Source organism: Monodelphis domestica, chromosome 1, assembly GCF_027887165.1.
Source record: "Monodelphis domestica isolate mMonDom1 chromosome 1, mMonDom1.pri, whole genome shotgun sequence".
NCBI classification, from domain to species: Eukaryota; Metazoa; Chordata; class Mammalia; order Didelphimorphia; family Didelphidae; genus Monodelphis; species Monodelphis domestica.
This window is the reverse complement of record NC_077227.1, coordinates 531210578-531238097: the sequence shown is the minus strand read 5'-3', so window position 1 is coordinate 531238097 and position 27520 is coordinate 531210578. Positions and strand designations below refer to the sequence as shown.

Sequence of the window (27520 nt, the reverse complement as noted above, 5' to 3'; positions counted from 1 at the left end):
TCCTGAGATATGATAGACCAGCCCACAGTGAAAGGAAGTAGAAACCAGAGAGACAGGAAGTGATCTGGAGAAAACTGCTTATAAAAGCCAGCTGAGGGCATTCTGATTCACGCTGCTGCTGCTGCTGCCTTGGTGGCTCTTCCTGAAAGAGGGATTCTTCTGCGCATTGATTCTGTTGCATTGGTAGCTCTTGCTGAAAGAATTCTTCTGCGTGGCACTTCTGCATTGAAGGACTTCTGCATGGGAGATTCTGCTTTGGTGGCTTAAGGAGTTTGGCTTTGGTGACTCGCTTGGGTTGAGGAAACTCTGGCCAATTCTCCTGCCTTCAGTGGGATGATCTCGTCAGAGAGGTACTCTGATCTAAACTTAGTTAATTTAGCTAGGCAATATCTTCTACCTCCTTCCTACATTTCCCCCTTTACTATCTCTACCTTGCGGTAATCAAGCTACAAAGCTACTAACAGCCTTTTGACTTAAGAGTTAATTTTTATAAACAGTGATCACAACAATTTTTAAAATTCTTACATTTGTCAAACCCATTTAAATTATTACAAAGAATGATCAGGATTAAATCATAAAGTTTATGATGTGAGACAGATAGATGGGTTAACTAGCAATAAAGACCTATGAGGAAAGACAAAAACAAAACAGAACCGGGTACAATGTCAGGGAAGTTAAATATGGATTATTCATCCAGAAGATGAAGTGGATGGGATCAAGAGTATAAGAAGCTATTACCCTCAACACAGGTAAGAGTCTTCATTTTCTGACACTGGAAGAGAGTGCATATTTATATTATTTTTAAGGTTTGCATTGCTCTTTATAGATTATTTCATTTGCTCCTTTCAATGGTCATGTTAAGTACTTGTATTATTCCTATTTTGCAGATGAGGAAAATGAGGTTCAGAGAGGTTAATAACTAATTTATATAGCACTTTAACATTTGCAAAAATGGACCAAGTTTATCAGCTTATCTCATGGGAAAAGGTACCTAAGTATATGGACAAAAAAAGACCTTTAGTAAAATTAATCTGTCCCCTTTGCCTCTGTATGCCTTATTTAGACTGATTCTGAAGAGTTAGGAGTTAAATCAGAGATTCTGACCATAAATAAACATAATGGCACCTTTGTTCCTTGTTTTGCTTTAAGTCTCCTTGATAAGAGTTCACTGGTGCAAAAGACCTAAGAGCAGGCCCCCAACTCTCTAATAATAAACCAATAAATTTAACTAAAGAGGCTATAGATTTTTTTCCACTTCCTTTTTCCCTTCTTTGCCTACTCAAGTAATGACTATGCTTAAGGATTCACAAGCATACATACATCAAGGTACCAAGGTAACACTTTTCTTCCCCTTTAGTCACCAACATAGAATCCCCAAGAAGTCAAGAAAGTAGATGGGACTTTTTCTATGTAGAAAGAGTGGAGAAGCTATTTTGGTGATCCTCTCCCCAGGCAAGCTAATGAAGGACCACCTTTTGCCCCAGACTCCAAAACTTTCAGGATTCTCTTGATACCTGTCTGCTGTAAATATCTTTCAATACATCTTATTTGGAGACAATTTTGAGGGTTTTCATTTTCCTTTCCTAGAATTGATGTTGATTGGTTACCAGGGGAGGGTAAAATCATCCAATTAATGGTCACTAAAGTTTTGGAAATAATAGGCAAAACTGAACAAGGGGGAGGAATAATTCAAGAGTAGTCAGTGTTTGGCTGAAAATGTTAGTCAAAATTGAAAGGAGAGAAGACAGACCAGCATAGTTATGAGTTTGGGAGATCATAGTCAAAGCTCCCACATTTACTAGCTATGTAAAACTGATTGGGTAAGTAATTTCATTGACCTAAATGTTTCCTTGTGTTTAAAATCAAGATAATAATACTTGTACTGTCTACCTCAGAGTGTTGTGAGGAAAGCACTTTGTAAACTTTAAAATGCTCCAGAAATGTTTATATCAAAGAATAACCCAACTGGTTTAATTCCCAATCTTAAATTCCAATGAACTTCAAATCAACAAAAAATTTATATTAAGCAAATAGCATCCACTTCTATAGGCCCACTGTGGTGGTAAGCACTTTTAAAGGGCATCCAATCCAGCCCCGTCATTTCTCATTTGAGAAAACTGAGGCCAGGAAAACGTGAACAAGGTCACATAGTCGTCATAGGTCGTCAGAATTGGATTCCAAGTCCTGAGTCACATCCCACACTTCCCTCTGCACCACAGATATACAACGAATTTAGCAATTACATTAAGTACCTGTTATATTAAAAGCCTGAGAGTAGCCAAAAGCCATAGTTCTGACTCTAAGGGTATTTTCTAGCCTAGCCCTCAGGTGAAAAATATAAGTGCACCCTTGCTGATATTACATTCTATGGGGCATCCATTTGTGAGTCCTATTAACAGAATGTAAGTTCCTGGAAGGCAGAGGCTAGGCCAGTTTTTGTTTATGAAATCTATCACCTGCGCCAAGCTCATGCAAAAGATAGCTTGCTCCAGCTGCTGCACCAACGGAGGGCACAGAAGAGGGGCAGGAAGGGGAGGCAGCTCCGAAAGAACGGACGGAGTCCGCGATTCCGTATAGAGCCCGAGACTTGTCCTCGAGCAGAGCCTCCCACAGCAACAGACCTGAGGGCGAGGGGCGGGGGCAGGTTCCCGGTTCGGCTTCAGGCACCAACACGAGCTGTTCGCCCTTTCATCCAGAGGTCCGGGAGGGGCAATGACTTGCCTCCTGGCCGGCGAGGGTCAGTTGCGAGACAGCTTATTCCTCCTACCTTTCTTCAGCGTATTGGCTTTTCTGCCCTCAAAGTTACAAACGGCCTATAACACGCCCAAGGGTTCCTTAGGCCTCTCTTGAACTCCGGCCCGCCCCCACCAATTTTCTCGCGAGCTCATTTTGCCAAACATCACTTCCGCAGTACAGCACCTCCCGAGCCTCTCCGCGTGGCCGGTAACCCAGGGCAACGGGCGCCTCCGCCCATAGCTACCGCGGACTAGCGGCCGGCCAGCCCTGGCTGCTAGTCCTGTCTCCCGCAGCCAGGTCCCATCCCAGCCCGTCCAACTTGGCTTGAATCGGTATCCCATGCGGCTGTGAGGCAGTGTTGGCGGTTTTCCCGCCCCCCCATCCGGGGCGGGAAGCCAGGGGCCAAGCCCCGGCCCGAGGTGGGCGGCTCACCCAGGCTGGAGCTAAAGGAGGACTTAAGGTAGGACCCAGCGCGCGCAATTGGAGGGGAGGAGACTGAGGGGGGGAGGGCAAGGAGGGAAGGGCAGGTGGGCGGAGCCATTGCTCAATGAGGGAGGGGCCGGGGAAAGAGGAGGGGACGTGGGCGGAGCTAGTCCTGGAGCCGTTTCTTAGGGAAAGGGAAGGCAAGCTGGTTGTTATGGGGACTGGAATCTTTTATTGGAAACTGGAAGGGACCTCGGTGACCCTTCAGGCCAACTCCCTTATTTTACAGACGAGGAAACTGAGGCCCAGAAAGGTTAAGTAAGTTGACCAAGGTCACACAAGAAGCTGGGATGTGAACTCAGGTCTTCGAACTCCAAATGCAACCCTCATTCCTCAAGAAGAGAGACCATATTATCTCTAGAAGAGAAGGGGTAATGGTGGGCTCGTTTGTTGAGGGCACAAGTCTAGCGGAAAGGCAAAAAAACAGAAGGATGGGAGGGAGAAAGGATGGGAGTAGGGAGTAGGAGGTTAAGAGTACTTGCAATAGGAAGGAATAGAGGGAACAAGATCATCACTTTTGAGAAAATGGTTCATTGGTTTAACATTGTACCTAAAATGCAAAGATTATGGATTTAGAAATGGCGATGTGGTGCGACCCCTTCGTTTTACAGGTGAAGAAAGTGGGGACATACTATGTGTTGTGTGGTGGAATACAAAAGAAAAATGGCAGGGCCTTCCCCCAAAGGAGCTTACTATATAATTGGAGAATAATAGTAATAATAGCTGACATTTCTATTGCACCATAACATTTGCAGAAGCACTTTTACCATGTTATCTCATTTGAGCTTCAAGGCCACCTAGTGAGGTGGGCAGAAGTCATGACCACATGGATTGTCTGAAGTAGTTGTACCACAGGCCTTCCGAACTTCAGGTCTAACATTGTATCTGCAGTATCAGGAAATTTAGCACAAAATTATGGAGGCTAAACAATCTAATAGAGAGCAGCGTGATAAACTAACATTGTATAATATGTGGAGGCATTTTAAAAAATATGGAGGTTTGAGAGAATTGTGCATGGTTAACTTTTGACAGTGTCAGTTTGTAAGACCTAGGTCTTATAATAACAAGACACCCCCCCCCAATATACATACATACACATATATACAGATACATGAGTATATTTACATACTTGTATACATACATACACACATAAAGACATCATAAACGTATAAATGTTGATCACTGCACAGCATTTGCTACCATGATTCAGCATTCTGGTGGATTTAACTAGATTTCAGATTCCACATCTTTTAAAATGAGGGTTTTGAAGATAACCTAAGTGTAACAATATAGAAGCTGAAGATGTAGGGATGTGGGCCAAATGATAGAAGAATTAGGTGTATTCATAGAAGGTTGAGCAGCCAGAAGAGAATTGGTTAATGTATCAATTTATCTTGACTTTTGTCTTTGCCCCTTCACCGTTTCAAAAGTACTTGGATGAAGACATAGATGTCTCAGAGTTTGCCTGTTGCAACTTCCATTAGGCTGTGGGCACCTAGAGATTAGGGACTATCTTTTGCCTTTCTTTTTATTTCCTGGGTTTAGCACTGTGCCTGGCACTGAGGAGGTGCTTAATCAATGCTACTTGACTCACTGGTATATTTATCTTATTTGCGAAATTTACTTTTCTCCCTATAATTCACCCATAGCTGCCTGATTAGTCTTTCTACTGGTAGCTCTGATCAAATCATGCTATTACTGAATTCAGTCTTATTTTGCCAACTGTTTGCTAAATATCTCAACCTAGCTGTCCCATAGCTATGACAAACTCAGCTTATGAAAAACAGAATTCCTGGTTTCCCCTAAGACCCATTCCTCCTCTTAATTTCCTTACTTCTATTGAGGGTACCACAATTCTTCCAGTTAGTTAAGTTTGTAATCTTAGTCTTTCTCAACTCTTGGCTTTTTTACCCTCTCCCTCCATTCAAGCAGTTGTCAATTCTTGTTGATTATACCTATCCACATAACTCTCACATACATTTCCTTTGTACTCTTATAGCTAACACATCAATACTCATAGACTTCTCACTTGGATTACTGTGGTGCGCTAAATGGACTTCTGGATTTCAGTCTCTCCCATCTCTGTTCTATCCTCCACATAAATGCCAAAATAAATTTTCTAAAGCACAAATAAGACCATATTATTTTCCTCTTCCTCAGGAAATTTCTCTGTATCCCTGTTGTTTCTAGGATAAAGCCCTTTACATCTCTGGTTTCGGCCTATCTTTTCAGTCTGAGTTCCTGTCTTCCTTACTTTCTTATCACATCTTGTCACATCTTCCCTTCCTTTTGAAATTTAATAGAATTTTAGGATACTGAAGCTAGTATCCTAAAGGACCACATTAGAAATTCACTTAATATATAAGGAAATCAAGCAACTATTAGTTATTTTACCCAATTATATGCCAAGATAGCTGACAGTCTAAGTGAAATGGACAAATATTTACTAAAATATAAATTTCCCAGACTCATAGAAGAGGAAATGGAATTCTTAACCCATCTCAGAAAAAGAAATTGAATAATAGAGCAGAAAACTGAAGCCAAGAGAGGAAAAAGGTATTTGCCCATGGTAGAGTTTCAATTTTGATGAATTTGTTCCTTTTAAGCTGTTCCCATTATTAACCCTTTCTGATTTATTGTACCCATTGCCATCATGCTGATGTGTGGTGGAAGAATTTAGATAGCATATCAAAAGCAGTTCCGTTTTTCACAAATAGAGAAAATTAAATACCACTAGTTCCATGTAGCTCCTTTGGTTTGGTTTAGTTTGGTTTGATCTCTAGCAGAATTTCACATTCTGGTCTGGCCTTACCCCCAAAGTAAAGTTTCTACCTAAACACTAGATTTCATTGATATCTTTTGATACTGTGAAACTAAGGTAAGTAGGATATCAAGAGGCAGCATGTCAGAGTGCTTAGAGACCAGGCCTTGTAGTTAGGAAATTTTGAATTTAGGCTCCATTTCTCTGGAGAAGTCACTAACCTCCCAATGCTCTTGGTCTATGTTGACGAACCTATGGCACATATGCTGTAGGGCACTGGTCCCTTCCCCCTCTGCCCAGCAGCCCAATGTGAGTGCTTCCTCCATCCTCTGTCTGGGGTGAGGGAGCAGCTCACATGGGCATGAGGGTTGCAGTTTGGTCATTTAGTCTCTAAAAGGTTCACCATCACTGCTCTAGACAATCTATTAAGACTATATATATAAGTCTAAGAAAAGATGCTAGCCCTGCATTGGTAGAAGGGAGGGAGTTTCCTCATGTTATTGAAATTACAGATTTAATCCCTGTCCTTATCTCTATCCTAAGATAACAAAGGTCTAAAAGAAGCTTACACAATTAGGGAAAATAGTATTACAATAGTAGAGTAATAATGAAAGAATTTGTGATTAATAACAAAATTCTAGATCATTTACAATTTTATATAGCACTTTATATGTTATTTGATTTTACATATTGAAATAGTTAAATGATCAAAGGAGATGATAATCTTTTGAGAGAGTACTAGTAGATCCTTTGAAATCTGCAAGACTGGGGGTTCCAAGTATGTGCATCTTGACTCATACTAGCTAGATGATTCAGCACAAGACATTTACCCTGTCAGGGTCTTGGATAACTCTATAAAACTTAAGTAACAGAAGAATTGCCAATATGTCCTATGCCCATGTAATCATAGGTCCAGACTGAAATCAAAGCAAGGACCATACTTTCCTATGTATACACTCTCTCAGAGTAACCATGGGCAAGGAAAAGGTTAAACCTGCCATTTCATTAGAATCCTCTGCCCTAGCATTCTTAGAAGGTGATACTATTGTTGTTGGGTAGACTAAGCTGAGTGGGAAAAGCACAGGAAGGGAACAAATCTGCTTATTCATTACCTTTCCCCATAGCTAATCAATGCTGGTGCCCCACCTTGCAGAGAACAACTCACTTCCTTCAAGTGAGTAAATCAGTTACCACCAATTCCATCCCTATATCATTCTGTATTGTAAATCTTGAAAATCTCTCAGACTTGTGAATGTTAAAAATTTCCCCATCAGGGAATTCTTAATTGGAACAAATTCCCTACTGAGAAACATTCCCCATTTTGATGTGAGAACTCACCAGAATCAGAAATGGGAGGACCTCTACTCCAACCGTACTTAAGACTGCTTTAGGGGAAAAAACTCCTTGCTAAACAAAGAAAGTACTTGGATCCATGCTTATGGTGGGGCAAGAAGTTCTTTGAGCCAGGCCTGTTTTTAGAATTGATACAATGAGATGCTAGGTACCTAAAAGGGTCGGGCAAGTTTTGTCTTAATGAGATTAGTTGACTCAGCTGTGTTTTCACTGGTTCAGACTTACTGAGGAGATTTGTTGACTTAGCAGGAATTCAGATGGGCAGTCCTTTGCAAAGTGTCTACAGTGATTGGTAGATGTAGGGACTTAGGGGAGGTGACATGGGAGAAAAACCCCTATATAAGAAAAAGGATCTATCATTTTGGATAGATCCTTTTGGAGAAATCCTTTTGGAGGATCTCTGATGAGGACCGCTTGGGAAGAATCTCTTGAAAGAGGCCTTTTGGAACAGTCTCTGGCTGGAAGGCTCTCTGGTGAAGTCAGCTGAGATGGAGCTGGCCTGATGTCACTAGAATCCTTGTTTAGTCAGACCTTGTGGTGAGTGTTAAAAAACTGACTGATTTCTCTCTTAAGACGCAGGTCTAGGCCATATTGGCTTGAGGCCCTTCATATTTATTCCTTTCTTACACTCTCTTTCTTTGATTACTCATTGTATTGTTAATTAAAATCTCTATAAAACCCAATTGACTTGGGTATTTGAATAATTGGGAATATTTCCCTGGCAACCACCTTATATTTGATTTAAAAACCAAGATACTGTAGTGAAACATATTTCTGCAGTCAAATTTACTCACCCTCTCTTATATCTATCACAATTTATATCTTCCACCATTTTAACTCACTACAGTTTAAGACCTCAACCATTTTAAATCTCACAGTATAGTGTAGTTATCCCAGTTTCTTTAGAAGAGGCATCTGGAGGATGTTGGCTTCTGCTTTGGCCCTATAATATCCAACTCCACTAGAAATCTGGAGTCACTCAGAATAAAAGAGAATATGACTGCCAGAAAGTCTCCCTTCTCTCTTTCCTACCTCACCTTATAGCTTTAAGTAACTTTCTTTGTCAGTGATAGGGAAGTACCTTAACATTTCTGAGCCTTAGTTTTACTCATCAGTAAAATCAGGGCAAAAACTGGATAAATCTCTAAGATTTCTTATAGCTCTAAATCTTATTGTAGGATGTGATGCAATTTCTCTGCTTATTTCCTTATACTCTTTAACACCTCTTCTTTTTAAATTGAATTTTATTTCTTTTAATTTTACAAGAAGCTGCCTTTTCTTCCTCCAATCTTCTCCCCTCCTGTTGAGAAAGAAAAACAGAATCTCTCTTAGAAATATGTATTCACAAAAACATACAAATATATGTGTGAATACATAAAGTATTATTCAACATGTATATTATTCAAGAATGTGTATTCAGTATAGATCATTCAAGAATAACATTATTCATATAGATGATTTATCCATAGCTACATATATTTAAGCAAAACATAGACTATGTCCAAAAAAAGTGTCTCATTTTGCATTTTAAATCTTTTACCTCTCTAGCAGGAAGTGGGTAGCATATTTCATTGATTAGTCTTCTGAAATTGTTGTTGGTTATTTTACTGATCAGTTTCTAAGCCTTTCTTTTCCAAAGTCTTTTAAAGATGTTTGACTACAATATTTTTGTTTTTTTATAAATTGTTCCCCTGATTCTTCTCACTTCACTTATTGTCAATTCCTACAAGCCTTTCTAGGTTTCTTAGAAACCAACCCCTTCATCATTTTTTACACCATGATATTTTTATAATTAAAATTAATATATCTACCAGTTATTATTTTTCATAAAGTTTATTAATAAAAAAGGTAGTTAAGCATAGTTTTAAATCCCTTCCCTACTCTAAGTTCTCAGACCACGTGTCTCTATTCTACCAGCATCTTTACTCTCTCCCTCACCTCTCTGCTCTCCCAGCCAGCAGTCCACATCAACAGACCCAAAAAGCCAAGGTGGGCCCTGCCCCCTTTCTTTTATTAATGTTCAGGACATAACTCTGGTATTTGAGGAATGTTGATCCCCCTCCAGGAGGGTGGGGGTGAACTTCCCTTAACACAATAGTATTGTATCACATTTACATATGTGTGTATGTATATATGTATGTATATTGAAATGGTAAAATTAGATTGGAAGGGCTTTAGGGAAAAAAAACACAGGGAGAATTACATTTAAATATTTTGATTTTATTTAGCAAAGAGGGAAAAGGGAGAAAGGAAGGAAAGGGATAAGGGAGAAATCTTAACTTCTTTTACCCAATAAATATATATACTATCTGACTTATCCTATCTAGTAGTAGTAGTCTCTCGGTGTCCGAGAATGACAATTGTCTTTATGCAGTTTCATCTACGGTGTACCCTCATATGGCTTTGGAGTCCAAAGACTGAGGCTCAGAGTTTGTGGCATATGGGGCATGTTACGGGAGGTGCGGTTGTGGCCTGGTGTCGGCGTTCACGTGCAGTGGCAAGATGTCGACATCGCTCATCTTCAAAGGTGGTGGTGGCATGGTTAATGTGGGTTCGCCAGCTTCTTCTGTCAGAGGCAGCGAGTTCTAGTTGCTTTGGTGTAATGCTAGCCCACTTCAAGTTTGACTTTAGCTTATCCTTGTACCTTTTCTTTGGTCGGCCTTGTTTCCTGAGTCCAGTTGACAGTTCACTATAGAATACCTGTCTTGGTATTTGCTGCGGATCCATGCAGATGACGTGTCCAGACCATCGTAGCTGGGTTTTGAGGACCAGGACTTCGATGCTGGTGGAGTTGGCTCTGTCAAGGACTTCCTGGTTGGTGATTCGGTCCTGCCATCGGATCCTAATGTTTGACCGGAGAGAGCGTTGGTGGAATTGCTTCAGCTGCTTCATGTGCTTCTGGTACAGTGCCCATGTCTCACAACCTTACAGGAGCGAGCTGAGGACCACTGTGTTGTACACTTTGAGCTTCGTTGCAGTGCTTACACCGCTGTGTTGGAAGACTTTGGAGCGCAGCCCCCCCAAGTGCCTGGCTGGCCTTTTGGATCCTGGCATTAAGCTCGTGGTCTAGGGACCTGTCGTTGGCGATGGTGCTGCCCAGGTACTTGAAAGTGTTGACGTTAGAAAACTGCGTGCCGTCGATTGTAATACACGGCTGGTTCGTTGGCCTCCCTGGTGCGGGTTGGAACAGTACCTCTGTTTGCTGAGGCTGATAGTCAGGCCAACCAGTTTTGTTGCAGTAGAGAACCTGTCCACAATGGTTTGAAGATGATTTTCTTGGTGGCCCATGAGAGCATAGTCATCTGTGAAGAGAGCTTCCAGGATGAGTCTCTCTGTTATCTTTGTTTTTGCAGTCAGGTGGCGAAGGTCAAATAGTGAGCCATCCAGTCGGTATTTGATGTAGACGCCCAGGTCTAGATCCATCACAGCATGTCGTAATACTTGGGTGAAGTATAGGTTGAATAGTACCAGAGCAAGGACACATCCTTGTTTCACGCCATTGGAGATGTTGAAGCGATCAGAAGTCTCTCCACCAGATAGGACTTCCCCTGTCATGTCGACATGAAAGAGCTGGATCAGTTTGACGAATTTTGCTGGGCAACCGAGCTTGCTAAGGATCACCCACAATGTGTCCCTGTTCACTGTGTCGAATGCCTTTGTCAGGTCTATGAAGACAATGTAGAGACTCAGGTTCTGCTCAAGGCATTTTTCCTGCATTTGCCTCACCATGAAGACCATGTCGATGGTGCTGCGATCTGGTTGGAAGCCACATTGTGATTCAGGCAGGTTCTGCTCTGAAACAGATGACAGGAGTCTGTTGAGTATAACACAGGCGAGGATCTCTCCAGTAGTGGGACTGCTCTCCATTATCCTATCTAATCTCTAAGTTATCTAAAGGCAGTCTATCAGAGACCAGTATCTTAACAAAAGAGTCCTTGGTGAGCAAAATCCAAGAATCCCAGAAGATATGTTCACAGATGGTATTTCCCCAGTTGTATCAGCTTCTCAATCTCTGTCCAGCAGAAGACTGAAGTCTGACTTCTTATCCACAGCAAAAGATATTCACAGGCTTTTAACTTGAAAGATGATCCTCAAGCTGCTTCAGAAAACATGTCTCCTTCCACTCCCAGGTTCAGAGAGACTGTCCTTTGCTCAACTGCCCCTCAAGGATTCCACTTCACCAGGCTCCAGGAAAGATTCTAATCTCATGAACTTATTGATAAGTATATTGATAATATTGATATTGATATCAATATTGATAATATTGATAAGTGATAATATATATATATATATATATGTATATAATTTGTTCATCTACTTCCCAGTTGATAGGTACCCTTTCAGTTTCTAATTCTTGACAAAACGAGCTATAAATATATTTGTATGTTCTCCCCTTTCCCTCCTATTTCTCTGCAGAGTAAAATATATTTCTATAGTCAACTCTGTGTGTATCCTTATGTATCTGTGTGTTTTCCTCTCTTGATCAATTTGAATGAGAGTTGCTTTCAAGTCTAAGCTGCTCCCCCCTTTCTTTCCTCTTTAGTTGTATAGACTTCTATTTTCACACTCTGAATATGAAAGAGAATTTTTCCCTATCCTTCCTCTCCATTTTCTCCCCTCTTCCCTTCCCTTTCCAGTCTTCTTTTTTAAGCCATCAAGACATAATAAAATAATTCCCAGGCCTTATCTAACTGGACTCCCTCTCTGGACCTTGATGTTTATAGGGCTTAGAGAAGTCAAGTATTATTTTCCCTTATTAGAATTTAAGCAAGTTATTCTTGTTTGATACTTCAATAATGGCTAATAATAGTTAACGTTTATATAGCATTTACTATGTTCCAGGAACTGTGCTGAGCACTTTTATAGTTATCTCACTTGAATCTCACAGCAACTTTGGGAAGTAGGTACTATTATTGTCTCATTTTACAGATGAGGAAACTGAGGCAAAGAGGTTTTTTTGTTTGTTTGTTTGTTTTTTAGGCCCAGAATACAAAGCTAATGTGTGTTTGAGCTGGATTTGAACCCAGGTCTTCTTGACTGTAGCTTGCCACTCTCTCCTCTCCACATTACTCAGCTACCTTATGCTTTATTATTCATTCATATTTACCTTTTTATATTTCCTTTGACTCCCATGTTTGTACTTCAGAATTTCTACAGAGCTCCGATCTTTACATTAAGAATGTTTGGGGTTATGTGTGCAGCTAGGTAGCTCAATGGATTGAGATCCAGACCTAGAGACAGGAGGTACTGGGTTCAAATCTGTCCTCAGACACTTTCTAGCTATGTGACCCTGAGCAATTCACTTAACCCTAATTGCCTAGTCCTTACCATTCTTTCACCTTGGAACCATACAGTATTGATTCAAAGACATATGGTAAAGATTAAAAAAAAAAGAATGAGGGCGGCTAAGTGGCTCAGTGGATAGAGAGCCAGGGCTAGAATCTGGAGGATATGGATTCATATCTGATCTCAGAGACTTCCTATCTGTGTAATCTTGGGCAAGACACTTAACCTCAGTTGCCTAGCCCTAATCATTCTTCTGTCTTGGAACTTGTATTTATTATCCATTCTAATGTGGACAGTAAGAGTTTTTTAAAAAAAGAATGCTTGGAAGTCTTATTTCATTCAAAAACCATTCCTCATCTTCCCACCCCTCCACATTATATTCAATTTTTCTGGTTAAGTTATTCTTAGTTTTACACACACACACACACACACACACACACACACACACACACACACACACACACACACACACACCATATGTGCGTGTGTGCAGTTTTCAGTCTGTAATATAGAATTCCAAATTCTCTGCTTCTTTATTGTAATGGTTGCTAAATCTTATGTGATCCTGACTGTAGCTATTTGGTATTTGGGTCTTTTTTTTAACTTCCTTGTAGTATTTTTTCTTTTACCCAATATAATATTGGGTATATATTATTGGGCTCTAATATTGGGCTATAATATTCCCAGGAGTTTTAATTTGGGGGGCTTCTTTATGGAGGTGGTTGGTGGATTATTTCTATTGCCCTATGGTTCTAAAACATCTGGGCAATTTTCTTTTATGATTTCTTTAAATATGAAGTCTAGGGTTTTGTTTTATTATTATTATTTTTTTGTTTTGTGCTTTTGTTTTTTGGTCATGGCTTTCAGGTAATCCAGTGGTCCTCACATTTTCTCTCATTGATCTCTTTTCCAGGTCACTTGTTTTTGCTTTAAGATACTTCAGATTTTCTTCTTTTTTAATTCTTTTGATTTTTTTAAAACCCTTAACTTCTCTCTTATTGAATCAAAACTAAGTATTGGTTCCAAGGCTAAAGAGGGGTGAGGGCTATACAGTTGGAGTTAAATGACTTGCCCAGGATCACACTGCTAGGACTTCATACTTCTTATGTTTCATTGGAGAATTTTGTATTTCTTATGCCAAACTGTTTCCTTTACATTTCTTTCTTCTTTAATTCCATTTCTTTTCCATTTTTTCCTTTAGCATTCTAATTTTCTTCATGAAACATTTATTTTTTATTTAATTGTTCTTCATCTCTTCCAGGAATTCTAACTGAATTTGTATCAAGCTATGTTTTTCTTGGAGGTATTACTTCTAGATATTCTGGAGCCATTTTCTTCTTCTGGTCTTGAATTTAGTGATTTTGCCACCATAATACTTTTTTATGATGGAAATCTTTTTGTTTATGTGTTAGCTCATTTTTCTAGCCAACTTCATACTTAATTGTTAGGGCCAATCTCTGTATACTTTTAGAGATAATGTTTGAACAGGTCCTCCTAATGCTTTTGGGGAGTATTGAGTGCTGACCTATAGGCTTTCAGTGTTTCCCAAGCAGTCTGACCTAAAGCAAAATCTGATCCCTGCTCCTTTAGTCTGAGATTACTGACATGGGTTTGAGTCTGAACAATATGTTGTTTGGGGTTTCAGTAGATTGCTGTTACTATTTTCAGCTAGCTGGAAATCACTATTGTTTCAGAGTAACAGAACTGTAGATCTAGGATTTCTTCTTTGGTTATTCAACTGCAGGCTTCAGACGTCTGTGCTAGAAGTTAGGGCTGAGACCCTATTCTGCTTTTATGTCCCAAGCCACATAGCTGCTGTTTACTTCTAAACTTGTCTTCTGCTCAGTAGGTGGCTAAGGCCTGTGTTCCCTCCTTAATCTAGAATGCCATCTCTGATCCTTTCTTCAGTCTGCCCTAGAGCTGTGACCTGGAATCTGCCAGTTGTTACCTGTTCCCAGACATTGCATGTGATTGAGAGGTTACAGATCCCATCCTCAGAGTTCAGAGACCCTCCCCTTGATATAAACTGGAAAAATCACTCACTGTGACTTATTAGCTTTCTCCATTAGGATTCAATCTTGTGCATTTTCTAGATCTGTTTGCAAGTGTTGAGGGAGGCAGGGAGGATTTACTGTACCTCTTCTTGCTTCACTGCCATATTGTATCTGCTTCCTTTTGTAGTATTTAAATTAATGTCCATTACTCCAAGTGTTATATTTTATGAAGTTTATTAATAATCACTAGAAGTAGAGGAATAAAAAGGTAATTATCTAACAAGATAAAACCACATGACCAAGCTCTCCTTGCCTGTTTATTTTTTTTAACCCATACCTTCTGTTTTAGAATCAATACTGTGTATTGGTGCTGTAACCTTAAAATTTCTTAGACTTATGAATGTTGGAAATTTCTCCATTGGGAAATTTCATACTTAAAAAAATTTTCTACTGATAGTAAGAACTCTATTGGAATGTGAAACTCCTTGGCATGGGAGGATCCTTCTCCTTCCTACTTAAGACTACTTTAGGACAGAAACCTTTTGCTAAACAATGGAAAGGGCTTTGACCTATGCTTAAGCATAGAACAGGAAGTTCTTTGAGTCATGATTGATTTTAGAATTGATACAATAGAGATACTTGGAATGACAGAACCAGGTCTTGGAACTTACAATCTCTACCCTACTCAGGGTAACAGGATTTAGGAAGGGCTGCAGCAAAGATCAAGATTTAATTATTTGAGAATATGACCTTCAACAGACATGTGCAAAGGGGGGCAGACCTCTGGGCGGTCCTGGGTTAAGCTAGAGCCACCATTGGCACAGGGGAGAGATCGACAGTGATTGGTAGATGTGAGAACAGAGGAGGAGGTTTTGGTTCGGAGGAGGTTTTGCTCTGGAGGAGGTTTTTTGCTCTGAAGGAGGTCTGAGAGGAGAGAGGTCCTGGAGGGGGAGCTCCTGGATAGATCTTAAAGGAGGCTGTGGAAGGAGAACTCAGGAGGAGTCAGGAGGAGAATTCTCTGAAAACATTTCTTGAAAGGAGGCTCTCTTGAAGGTAGAGCCTGAGGTTGGCATGAGAAGCCTTACCTAGAGAGATCTTGGGTGAGTGATAAAACCAACTGACTGATTTATCTCTTAGGACTGAGGTCTAGGTTTTATTGGCTTGAGACCCTTCATTCTTATTCCTTTCTTACTTTCTCTCTTTTTCTATTGATTAATCAGTGTATTATAAATTAAATTTCTCTATAAAACCCAGTTGGCTTGGGCATATTCATAAATTGGGAATATATTTCCTGGTGACCATCTTATATTTATATAAAACCAAGACACAGTAGAAAACATATTTCAGTGGTCATAATTGTTATATATTTCCCTTGCTCCCAAACATTTTAATTATCACAGTTTATGGCTCCTACTCTCTTATCTACAACTATTTAACGCTCAAAACTATTTTAAATCTAACAGTGCCAAGGCAGAAGAGTGGTAAGGGCTAGGCAATGGGGGTTAAGTGACTTGCCAAGGGTCACATAGCTGGGAAGTGTCTGAGGCCAGATTTGAACCTCGGGCCTCCTGTCTCTAGGCCTGGCTCTCAATCAACTGAGCTACCCAGGTTTCCCCTCCTTGCCTGTTTTAAAGAACCCCTGGCAGCCGCTCTGATTACAGGAAGCAGAAGTGGGGCTACACCAAAATTATATCTTCCCTACATCAGCATACAACATGAGCAGGAAAGTGGGGTGCTGGGAATCATAATTCAAGGGCACAAAAATTAATTACACAATCTCCCCTGTGATTCCCATTGAAAATAAGCATGTAGAAATCTCCCAGATTTACATGCCTAGTTTCCCCATGGAATCAGTACACATAACCAACTTATATCTCTAAAGATCTATAACTAGAGATACATAAAACATTGTATTTTCTAAGGGGACAATAAAGGCAAAAAATAATTTGGGGATAAAAGGGAAATAAAAGAGGAGAACAAAACCAATGATTGCTAGGCAGATTGACGAAATGCCAATTGGGGGCAGACCCCTTAGGCATAAGAGTGTACATTCAAAATAAATACGTTCAACCCCCCACAGTTCAATTTTAATACACACCTAAGTTCATTCTGGATCCTTTGGTGCAGTGCAAGGTTTCTTCAGGCATTTCCATGGTGCCTTCTCCAAATAGTTCACTTTCTGGATTCAGAGAGGTAGCAAGTTTTTCTTATCCTAAAATTACTCTTGAAACAAGAAAAATTTTTATAAATGTAGGATTATATGACAATTATTTAATGGGAGGGTGTTGACAAACACACGGATCACCCAGGGATACATGGCTGAGTTATGATGTATATGAATCAATCGTTAAAAGGAAGTAAAAAACATAAAAAAAAACAAATAGAAGAAAAAGAGAAAAGAAATCAAAATAGTATATAAAAATTCTGAGTAAGCAAGAATAAGCCCTTAACAAGTCCTAGAATCAGGGCCCAATAAAGTGATATATGTCCCATAAGCCTATAGGACCATTGCAGTAATATGAACTTACCCAGTCAGCATCCAGGGCTACAGAAAATTGCTACACTTATGAAAGACAGAAAAAGCACTAGATTTTAGCAGCAAATGGGAAATAGCATTCCCTGGTCTGATTTTACCTTTGCTCTCAGGGAGATATTGGATATTGGATATTGGAGCCAAGATGGTAGCCAAACTCAGGCACTTGTCAGAATGTGGCATGGATAAGACCTGCATCTGACATATGTCAGACAGCCGCAACTTAGAACCTCAAACAAGTCCTCTGTCTTGGTGCAGATTCTCATCAATCCCGTTGGGATTTCTTGGTCTCTTTTGATGTTGTACTTCTTGGCACTGTATAATGACTCTTTTGTGTCCCCTTCTCCTGGAATCAGATATAATCATTAATCAAAGTCCCATAATATTTAATAATCAATGGTAGGTTTCCATAGTCTAAAGCTTTAGGGTATGCATTAATATTAAGGCTAATGGATATTGTAAACTTATATTAGTGCAAAATTAAAAAAAACTATTAATACTTTAATGTGCTTTAAGTACAAAAAATGAGAGGAAAGAAAGAAAACTCAAATACTCTATTGTACATACCAGGAAAAACAGTAATAAAAATTAAAAAAAAAAAAGTATATAGTTCACAATCAGTGACACTGTATTTGCCCAGGAGAGGTGCCATACAAATGTTTCTGACCCAAAAATGAAATCCATTTCCTTTTTTAGCTTGGCCATGATCCACAGTGTGAGTGCAAATGATTTTGACTAAGAAAGCAGCTTATCAAAATAGTTATATAACAGGTAATGCAATTCAAAGAAGTACTAAAATCCCCCAAATCACAAGAGCCCATTTAATGACAATAGCAAATAAACCTGCTATCATATAGGATTCACTCGAAACCTTTGAAGCTCATGGATACTTGTCACAAATTCTTCAGATTTAGCCAATCTTTCAACCTTGACTAAGATATTTTTAACAAAATCTATTACTGCCATCATTCCAAAATGTGGCAGAGGAGCCCAGAAAAACACAAACCTCTATACTGCTAATGAAAATCTTTGGGGTCTAAAACATCACCAAGAATCCAGATCATTCTGGTGGAAGTACAGAATAAGCTTGAGATACAGAAATCATCTAGAAGCCAGTAGTCTCCATGGGAAATACTCACTTCTTAGGAGCCATTCAGGGGTACCATGCCCCCTAGGAAAACCTTCAGATCTCCCAGATGAGACTATAACAGCTTAAAAGGCTTGTTTTTATATGTCTCATCAATTACATTTTTATAAATGCAGAAATGGTGGTATAGCACTTCAACTGCTTCACTTCAACTACTAAATGGACCCTTACCTTTAGTTTCAACCAACTCAAAGATAGGCAAATGATAAGTCAGAGGTAGTGGTGCTCCTAGATATCCTGGAAAAAATCACTTGTGAAGACCCTTTAAAATAAATTTAAATTTTTATTTATTTAATTTAAATTCTCTAAAGGTTGTATTCAAGTTGTAACCAGTTTGATGGAGTCCATCCATCATCATCTATGTGACAATAAAGGCAAAAAGGAACAAAAGGCCATTTAAGAAACATGTGACTTTGATGGATATGATGACAAACTCAGTATCCATAAGGACCTATGGTTTTGCCATGGAAAAGGGTTTGTGCAAGTTGTTTATGGACTTCTACAGTGATATTTTCTCCAGTCCAGTCATAGTGGGAGGTACAAATAAAGAAAATATATAGCTAATGGCCAAAACACAGTAACTTAAAATGATTCAGTGTAACAGAATATATTAGATTAGATCAATATGTGAACTTAAACAACAAACTTAAATTTTAAAACAAACAATCAGCAAATACAATATATGTGACAGGGTACAGATACTGAATTCAAGAGTCCTTTTCTTCAATTCCAATGTTATAGAGATTTCTTCACTATTTGGAGAGGAACAAACTAAAACAGTTAGCAATGGAATCTGTAAAGCTAAAATTTCACCTCCAGACTCTTTAAGGTTCCTTCCCCTCCCCAGTATCATCATCCATCTAGATTCCTTTGGTCACACCTCTAGCTTCCCCATACCTGCAGACTGGACATAGTGTAGATAACCCCCATGTTGGGTATGTTGCAGAGACTGGGCAGGCCAAAATGGCAAGGGGGTGCAGGGAGTTGAATCTCTCCCCCTTAATTTCAGGATTACTCAAGCTAATTACAAGTACCAGTCCAGTGCACCTAGGAATGGTAGGAAGAATTACACCCTAAAATTTTGGTAATGCACTGCTCTTTCATAGATTGGGCCATGTTTTCAGTTGTACTTATTAAATTGGTGGAAAGCTGTTCCTTCATTGCCTGCATGATTTGAAATGCCCTTCTTGGACATGCCCTTCTTGGCTAGTTTTAAAAATGGATGGCAGCTAAAAGGTTTTAGCCAGAGGCTTGGTTATTGAGGGATAACAAAAGCTTTCTATTTTAGGCACAGTGAAGGTAAAAATTCCTCACAGCTGCTTACTTACTTGAACTGGGTCTGGGAGAAGAAAAGGACGTTTTAGTATAGAATACAGGCAGCACTTGAATTTTGGGTTAGGAAACCAGAGCCTAATTTTTTTTAAATCTGGCTTTAAAACCACTGAGCTACTAACTGCTCCTCTGCTGTGCTGGATTTTAGGGTCTAGAGGGTGGCCCAGGAGAACCCCATGTGGGTTAAACCCTCAGTTTCCACTCTTCCAGCCAGGAGTGTGAAAACCCTCAGGGTCAGTATAAAATTGACCTGGGAGGTATATGGGGTAGGCATTGTCTATGCTGCACTGTTAGGCTGTTTCTAGGCTAAAAGTCCTTTTGGCTCTGAGCTGGACATTCAAGCAACTACCACATGCTTGAGACCCACATGAGGTGAGGGGAATGTAACCAGGCTGGCAGGGGGCCAGCTACTTAGTTTCTCACCTTCTATGCAGTGTTCCAGGGTAGCAGCAAGGAATGCTGGCACAAGCAGATAGGTGCAGGCAGATGGGCTCCGGTGTGATATAGCAAGAAGTAGCTTATCCCTTTCAATCCAGAGCCCTAGGCTTAGTCCTGCAAGGAAAAGCAAAGGAGTGGGCAGAGATGCCACTACCAAGAGAGCTCTAAAGAGAGTTCCCCTGAGGGGAAAGCCACATAAGGAGAGAAATGAAGTTTTATCTACTCACTGAAAAAGGAGTAAAGGTCCTAAATTCCAAACTTCATGTCGCTAAAAATGTAGGATTTAAATTAATGTCCAAGTGTTATATTTTATAAAGTTTATTAATAATCACTAGAAGTAAAGGAATAAAAAGGTAATTATCTAACAAGATAAGACCACATGACCAAGCTCTCCTTGCCTACTTAAAAGAATCACTGGCAACCATTCTGATTTCAGGAAGCAGAGCGCATGAGAGGTGGGGCTACACTAAACTTATATTCTCCCTATGTCAGCACGCAATGTGAGCAGGAAAGTGGGGTGCTGGGAATCATAGTTCAAGGGTACAGAAATCAATTACACACTTTTGAACTTCATATCTCTTCTTCTCTGCCAAGTCTTCCATAGATTGCCCCCACAACAACCAATTACCTATACATAGGAGGTATTCTTCATTGCTCTCCATCTATAGCCATACCAGTTATCCAGTTTGACTTTGAAGTATATTTTTGACAAGAGTTTTAGAGAAGTCATTCACCCTTTTACTCCTTTGTTGATGCTGGTAGTACATGGACTTTTGAACACATGGTCTTACTTTAGTTAGAATATTAGGCTTTGAACTTCTGGTTTTTTCCTTCTACTTCAAGTGATTATTAATAAACTTTTATAAAATGATACTTGGAGTTATTGATATTGATTTAAATCTTACACTTTTGGTGACCATGAAGAGAAAATAATCCTTAATTTTCTTTTAAGAAAGCCTTTGAGTAACAAATAGGGAGTAGATCAAAACTACATTTCTCTCCTGCCATTTTTTTTTGTTTGTTTTGTTTTTCCTGGTCCTTTCGCCCTTCCCCTCCAGGGGACTCTCTTCGGAGTCTTCCTGGTGATGGGGACCCACCTATAAGGGGAGCTAAGTAGTGGCATCTCTGCCTGTCTACTTTTGCCTGCTAGACTTACCCTGGGACTCCTGGCCAAAACAGATAAGCCATTTCCTGCTGTATCCCACCATGCAGTTATGGCAGTCCGCACCCATCTGCCCACCAGACCACTTTGCCTGATGGTTCCCCGGGTTTCCTGCACAGAAGGTGAGAAGCTAATCCCCTTGGGGTGACTAAGTACAGCTGAGTAGCTGGCCCCCTGCCTCCTAACACAGCCCCCACCCCCACCCCCAGGTCTCAAGCATGCAATAGCTGCTTCAAATTCAAGCTTGGAGCTGAGGCAGCTCTTAGACCACTGCACAAACCCGGTGTTTTCTGTGTACAGCGTAGCACAGCATGGGAAGCACTACACCAAGAACAGCTTCTTCTACACTGCACAATCCCTACCCTATCTAGCTTCCAAGCTGATTTTAAACTAACCTGGGAGGCAGCTGGGTGGCTCAGTGGATAGAGAGCCAGGCCTAGAGATGGGAGGTCCTAGGTTCAAATATGGCCTCAGATACTTCCTGGTTATGTGCAAGTCATTTAACCCCCATTGCCTAGGCATCCACGCTCCTGGTTGTGAGGGTGGAGAGAAAGCTTTTACATTTTTTTCTTTCCCTTCCAAACTTAACCTTTGATTAAAGCCTTTCAGCTGTCCTCCATTTTTAACCTAGTTAAGTTGGAGCATGTCTAGGTATAGTGTTTAAAATTATGTCCCAGACTCTAAGGGAACAATTTCCTCTCCAAATGATTTGTCAGAAAATGAAAACAAACTTTCTCCTCTTTTTTTCTGCATTTCCAAATCATATTTATGCAATTAAGTAAAGTATAATCAATAGGTGATCAAATGATACATAAATAAAACCTATTAGCCTTAAACAGTATATTTACATAACAAGCAGTTAGAGATAGAAAGGGAGAAGGAATAAATAACTAGAAACCAATGTAAAGCAATTTCCTTTATCACATTAAAAAGAAAGTCTTACTGATACTCTTTAAAAAAAAATCCTTATCTTATATCTTAGAATTAATACTAAGTATTCTTTTTAAGGAGAGGAGTAGTAAGGGCTACACAATCAGGGTTAGGTGACTTTCCCATGGTCATACAGCTAAGAAGTGTCAGGCCAGATTTTTAACCCAGGACCACTTATCTCCAGACTTGGTAGTCTATACTTATTTTCTTTTAAATATTGCTGTCATTTTCCCAAACCAATACCCCTGATCCCAATAAAACCTGTTCCTTATAACAAAGAAGCACAATTAAGAAAAACTAAATGGACATGTTGATCAAATCTGTTAGGATATGCTTCATTCTGCAATTGTAATTGATGTTTTTTCTAAGAGGAGAGAAATATGTTTCATTATCAGTCCTCTAGAGTCATTGGCTACAGTTTGCAGTCATCTTTATACCTTTGTAATGTAAATCTTGAAATCTCTCAGACTTGTGAATGTTAAAAATTTTCCCATCAGGGAATTCTTAATTGGAACAAATTCCCTACTGAGAAACATTCCCCATTTTGATGTGAGAACTCGCCAGGATCAGAAATGGGAGGACCTCTATTCCACCTGTACTTAAGACTGCTTTAGGGCAGAAAACTCCTTGCTAAACAAAGAAAGTACTTGGATCCATGCTTATGGTGAGGCAAGGAGTTCTTTGAGCCAGGCCTATCTTTAGAATTGATACAATGGGATGCTAGGTACCTAAAAGGGTCGGGCAAGTTTTCTCTTGATGAGATTAGTTGACTCAGCTGTGTTTTCTCTCCTTCAGATTTACTGAGGAGATTGGTCGACACAGCAACATTTTTTCTGATTCAGACTTACTGAGGAGATTGGTCGACTTAGCAGGAATTTAGATGGGCAGTCCTTTGGAAAGCGTCTACAGTGATTGGTAGATGTAGGGACTTAGGGGAGGTGACATGGGAGAAAAACCCCTATATAAGAAAAAGCAGAATCTCTTGAGGATAGATATCCTTTTGGAGAAATCCTTTTGGAGGATCTCTGATGAGGACCGCTTGGGAAGAATCTCTTGAGAGAGGCTCTGGAGAAGGGAAGCTCTTGGAGGACAATCTCTAAGGAGGTCTCACTGGAGCTCCTCTAAGGGGACTCTGTCCCTCTGGAGGCTCTGGAGAGAGGCTCTTTAGAACAGTCTCTGGCTGGAAGGCTCTCTGGTGAAGTCAGCTGAGATGGAGCTGGCCTGGTGTCACTAGAATCCTTGTTTAGGCAAACCTTGTGGTGAGTGTTAAAAGACTGACTGACTGATTCTCTCTCTTAAGACTCAGGTCTAAGCCATATTGGCTTAAGGCACTTCATACTTATTTCCTTTTTCTCTCTTTCTCTCTTTTCTTTAATTCCACATTTGTATTAATTAAAATCTCTATAAAACCCAGTTGACTTGGGTATTTGAATAATTGGGAATATTTCCCTGGTGACCACCTTATATTTGATTTAAAAACCAAGACACTGTAGTGAAACATATTTTCTGCGGTCAAAATTTACTCACCCTCTCTTATATCTATCACAATTTATATCTTCCACCATTTTAACTCACTACAGTTTAAGACATCAACCATTTTAAATCTCACAGTAAATCAGGTCATACAATTTTATGGCTGAAAAGGAAGCTCAAAGTTTTTTCCTCATTTTACAAAAGAGAAATTAGAACAGAGAAGTTGTGACTAACTCAAATCCTGATGTCAATAATAACCCAGTCCTGAATTTCAAATAAAGGTGTTTTCATTTCAAATCTAGGACTTTTTTTTTTCATGATGCTACTTTCCTATTACAGTGTGTGGAGATTAACTTGTGATATGATTCAAATGGAACAAGAATTACTGACATAACTGGAACACAATGGGTGTGTAACATTAGGACTTGAGAATCACTTGTGCTTTTCCTCACTTTGGAACTTCTTTTCAGTGAAACTCTCCAGCTCAGAGATAGAGGTTTTGAAGGATTACCTTAAGATCAAACTAGAATCTTTTTGGAAGTTCTTTAAGAGAATTTCCAATGAACCTTTCTTATAAGCAACCTTATTTTCTAATTAACTAATTAATTCTTATATATGTTGTTAGGGGTAAATTTAGGGTTTTTTTTAACTTAATATAAATTTAGTTTGTCACCATGGATTAATTCAAATCCCAATAAAAATACTCAAGTCATTTTCGGAATTTTATGGTGGTTTAATTAATATAGAGGGAAGGAATTAAGAAGAGAGAGGAAAAAGGGTATAAGATTTCTCCAGCCTAGCCTGAGCCAAGGGGAGTTCAGAGACTTTCCAGCCATGAGACCTCCTCCAAGATGAGGGTCCTCTTAGGAGGATGGCGTTTTTAGGAAAGGTAAAGAAAAAAAAGGAATCAGCCTAAACTCTGAGAGAGCTCAGGGAAGATGCTTTACCTGACCCACGCCAAGGCGCCCAGCATGCTGCCACCAGCCACATCTCCGCCATGAAAAAAGCCAGAGCCACCTCTCCACGAAAAGAGACCGGAGAGAGGAAGTGACGCGAAATATATAGACCGGTTTTACATTACTTCCTGCATCTCACCTGTACCAATGGTAGCTTAAGCTTGACTTAAAACAGCTCAGTGGGTCTGTCAGTTGTTTCTGATTTATCATTTGCTAGCACATGTCTGTCATAGGCCATCCTTCTCAACACTTAATCCTAAGTAGGGGTGTAGACATTCCTGTTTGTTAGACTAAGCAGGGTAGTGTAAATCTAAAATTCACAATGTCACATCACTGATCATGGGTTATGAGACTGTATCCCATGATATCTGATCCCAGATATGATTCTGAAATTGATCTGGATGTAAAAGAAGGAATAAAAGCAACAATCCAGGAAGAAGGAGGGGCTTTTTTTTTTCTGATGACCGACCAAGAAGAAGGTGGCTGAGGGAGCCATGTTGAGACTACCCACATAAATTGTTCTCTTGATTTCTACTCATTTTACTTTGCATCAGTTCATACAAGTCTTCCTTTGTTTTTCTGAAAATGCCTTGATATCAGATATATAGCCCAAACCAGATTAAAATATAACTGGAAACATTTAACACAGTAAATAAAAATATAGTAAAATATAACATTACATTTTAAAACTTTTCATTATGTGGCCAAAAGGAACCTTATATATGGATAGTGACCCCCACCCCATTTCTATTTGAGTTTGATATTACTGCCCTACATCATTTCTTAGAGCCCAATGGTATGCCTTTTCATTTATATTCTTTCTTTGTTTCTTTTTTGTCTTTCTTTCTCTTTCTATTCATTTCTTTGTCTAGTTATGCTCAGTTAATGAATACTCCTTTAGTTTCTAATTCCTTGCTATCACAAAAAGAACCACAGCTTTTTGTACACATGGGTCCTTTTTCCCTTTCTTTGGATCTCTTTGGGCTATAGACCTAGGAGTGGTATTTCTGGGTTTTAAAGGACGTATGTACAGTCAAGTAACTTTTTGGACATAGTATTAAATTGTTTTCTAGAGTGGTTGAACCAATTTATAGTTCCACCAACAATGCATCAATGATTGTTTTCTTACACCCCCTCTGGCATTTGTTGTTTTTTTCTTTTGTCACATTTGTCAGGTGGAACCTCACCAGTTACTTTTGTATTTCTTTAATAGTGATTTTTGGATCACTTTCTCATATGGCTATTTGATAGCTCTAGGATTTCCTCCCTAGAAAACTTCCTTCATATTCTTTGACCATATATTATTTGGAAAATTGATGCCTTTGTTTTCGCATCACAATGATTCGTAGATATAGCTATCTCCCATTCTTTTACACAGAATGAAATTCTTCCTTGTAATACAGAAAAGCAATTATTTGATATTAAAAACCTTCACAACATACCTCTGTGCCACCTTTCCAACCCTGGTAGACATTAGTTCATTTCATGAGCAAAATGGTGAAGTCAGCCTAATCTTCTTACTGTAACTCATTCATGGTATTCCATTATACTACTTTCTAATTAGAAAAGAATGAAAATCCTTAGAAGTATAAATCCCAAACTAATGGATACAATTAGTATTGTTTCACCATTTAATTAACCATCTTTGTTAATTCATTTTCCTTCTCCAGTCCATGTTCTACACAGCTGTCAAAGTGATTTTCCTGACTTGGGTATAATCATGTTACTGCTCTACTCAGTAAATTTTAGTGGCTTCTTATTGCCTCTGGGATCAAATACATTACCTCCGTTGGTGTACTTTGTAGTCTAGCCAAATTGGCCTTCTTACTGTTCTCCTGGTTCTACATACTTGCCTTAACTTTAGCTCTTAGAATTCCTTATTTTCTTCAAAGCTCACTGCCACCATCTGCATTCAGCATTTCCTGATTCCTCCTTGTAACTTGGGCTATTTCCCACTGCTTCCTTCATCCTCCATTTTTTACATCTTTCATTTGTATATGTTATATGTTGCCTAGCGTATAAACTTCTTGACAGCAGGAACCATTTCACTTTTGTTGCTATCCCCAGTGTCTAGCATCATGTTTTATATCTAGTAGATGCATAATAAATGCTTGTTGATTGAATTAAGCAAAAACTGATAACATTGAACATGTCTGACAATGTATAAATTGTTCTTATTGTAGCAAGAAGAGCAGCCTGTTTCATTGTATATTCTTTAGGACCAAGATTGGTAATTACATTACTTACTGCTCTTCTTAATGTCTGATACGTTCTAGGTTTATTATTTAAAACATTATTATAGTTACTGAAAGTATGATATTAAATAAAGTGCTGGACTTGGAGTCAGGGTTCATTTACCTCAATGGGTTGGAATGAGAATCAAATGGCATTAGGTATGTAAAATGCTTTGTCAACTTGAAAATCCTCTTCCTTCTCCTCCTTTGGACTACCTGGTAGGTGAAACCACATTCATAATAGTAGCTCCCATTACTTTAGCACTCAGCATTTTATGAAGTACATTCCTCATGTCATCCTTAGGGGATAGGCAGTAAAAAAATAATTTCCATTTTTCAGGTAAGAAAACCTGGCTTATGCCAGAGAGAGAAACCAGAACTCCATTGGTTCCTAACTTCAAGCCCAAAATGATTTTAAGTTGTCTATGAATCCATATTCAAATTCACAAATAAATATACTCACTGTAAACTGAATGAATAAAATATTGCACACATAATATTTGCTACTTTCAAATACTAAATGTTATTTTTCTAAAGTATGTAGATCTTGTGAAAGTATCACTAATTCAAACATTTCTCAATATATTGCTATCATGGAGGGAGGGAGTCTGACTTTTTTTAAGCTAAAGAAATGGTTCTAAGGGGTTGGGAACCACATATCTTGTTCAATATTCTTTGTTACATTATTTTAAACTTATCTTT

At 39.2% G+C, this 27520-nt stretch overlaps 1 protein-coding gene and 1 pseudogene across 1 annotated transcript in view; both read left to right on the top strand.

The window, feature by feature from the left end:
* Positions 1-3066: 3066 nt before the first annotated feature.
* The window catches only part of LOC100617428 (fructose-bisphosphate aldolase A-like), a 61230-nt pseudogene continuing 36776 nt past the window's right edge, over positions 3067-27520 (top strand).
* C1H16orf46 (chromosome 1 C16orf46 homolog) overlaps positions 3348-27520 on the top strand; it is a 50280-nt gene continuing 26107 nt past the window's right edge. Inside the window, exon 1 of the mRNA XM_007476099.3 lies at positions 3348-3477. The gene's annotated coding sequence lies outside the window, so the exon portion shown is untranslated. The remainder of the gene's footprint in view (positions 3478-27520) is intronic.